Raw genomic sequence first — 2,500 nt, forward strand, 5'->3', positions numbered from 1 at the left:
CACCCTGGGCCGAGGACGACATCAAAGCAGGGATTGATACACCCAAGACACATGCGGTTTCTAAGTGAATCCGCGGCACAGCACAGCACCCCACCACTGGCACCCATACATAAAAGGTGAAAGAGAGAGAGAGAGAGAAAGAAATGGGGTAGAGGGGACATGTGAGGAAGAGGAGGAAACGGAAGAGAAAAAGAGGAGAGGAAAGAGGAGGAGGAGGAGAAGAAGAAGAAGAAGAAGAAGAAGATGACGACGGCGACGACGACGACGACGACGAAGAAGAAGAAGAAGAAGAAGAAGAAGAAGAAGAAGAAGAAGAAGAAGAAGAAGAAGAAGAAGAAGAAGAAGAAGAAGACGACGACGGCGACGACGACGACGACGAAGAAGAAGAAGAAGAAGAAGAAGAAGAAGAAGAAGAAGAAGAAGAAGAAGAAGAAGAAGAAGAAGAAGACGACGACGGCGACGACGACGACGACGACGAAGAAGAAGAAGAAGAAGAAGAAGAAGAAGAAGAAGAAGAAGAAGAAGAAGAAGAAGAAGAAGAAGATGATGATGATGACGACGATGATGACAATGATGATGTTGAAACGATGATGATGATGATGCATTGGAAGAAGAGGAAGAATTAGGAGGACGCGAAATGGAGGAAGAGGAGGAGGAGGGGGAGAGTGGGTGGAGGAGGAAGATGAGAAAGAAAAAACAACAAAGAAAACAAGAGAAAGAGAAGAACAGTGATAATGATGCTGATAAACGTAATAATAATAATAATAATAATAATAATAATAATAATAATAATAATAACAAAAATGACAATAATAATAATAATAATAATAAGTAATTATAATTTCCTCGTGCCTCAAATTTGTAGTGTGACCTTTATCGCAAACGAAACAGAAGTGTAACAACAACAACAACAACAACAATAAACAACAAACAACGGTAGCAACAAAAGTAATTGCAACAAATATTAGCAACTGCTTTAATAATAATAACGGCAACAACAGCAACAATAATAACAACAAGATTTGCAACGAAGCACAAGAAGACCGAAAGATAGAGCTACAAAAACGACGAGGACGAGCCGAGGAGAGGGCGACCCCGGTAATATAAGTTGTCGGCGGTTGTAGTGTAGCGATAGGCACAAGGATGAAATAGATCATTAGAACGCGTATATATATTTGTGTGCACATACACATACACATATACACACACACATATATACACATATATAACTGCATGCATATATATATATATATGTTAGAAAAAATAATAAGGTACTCAGATATCTGGATGGTTGTACATTTACAGATTTTTTATTAGTATGTCACATGTTTTATAAATATTGGCGCTCGCACCTATTCTTGTAGATTCTTCAAATAAATTCCTGTACATCATATCTAAACCTTCCAATATATATATATATATACATATATTTGTGTGTGTGTGCCTATGTGTATGTATTTGTATGTACATATAATTATTTATGTATATACAATAGAAATATATAGATAGATGAATATATACATATATAAACATATATATATGTATATATATATATATACATGCATATATACACACATATATACATACATATATATAAATATATATTCACACACGCATACATATATACATGTGTGTATGTATTATGTGCGTATGTATGCATGGATGTATGTAGATATGTATGTATGTGTATATATATATATATATATATATATATATATATATATATATATATATATATATATACATATATGGTGTGTGTGTGTGTATGTATATAAGCACTGCCACCAACTAAATTTGGTGAATAGCATTGGATTAAATTATAATTTTCTTCTGAAGACCGGATATTTCAATGTGATTACGCAATCGTTTACGTAACAGTGGTCGTGCCACATACTAGTACACGTTAGTGAAACACGTGTTAAAAAATCACACGTGTTTTGTCATTTATGATACCTTTATAAAAAAGACAAACAGAATCCCTCATTTATTCTTCCCTCGGATATACATTCTGTAAATCATTTAAATAAAGTTTAACATTTGATTGGAATTCAGATGTGAATGGAATTCTACATAATGCCTTTTCGTCATGTCATCTCATTCCAAATAAACACCTCTCCAATACGTGCTTCATATTCTTCCATTAAGGCAGCGTGTATCTAGGAATAAAAGTAATCTAATGTATAGAAGTTAGCATTAGTGGCTATAGTTGTTGTTGTTGTTGTTGTTGTTGTTGTTGTTGTTGTTGTTGCTTAGCCCCAGGCCAGTCCTGATCTAAGCAGACCTATGATCCAAGATGTTCCAGCTTTGACCATCCAATCTTTTATTCAAACATAGTGTATCTAGGACTACATCATATAATGTATGATACGATAGTATTAGTGAACATATTTTTTTGTTTAAGCGCAAGTCAGTCCTAATTCCACAAACTTTGTGATTAAAAGCGTTCCAACCGTGACATGTCCATCAAATCTGTTGTAGAGACGTAGTATATCTAGGATTA

Source organism: Octopus bimaculoides, chromosome 29, assembly GCF_046866305.1.
Source record: "Octopus bimaculoides isolate indiv1 chromosome 29, ASM4686630v1, whole genome shotgun sequence".
Lineage (NCBI taxonomy): Eukaryota > Metazoa > Mollusca > Cephalopoda > Octopoda > Octopodidae > Octopus > Octopus bimaculoides.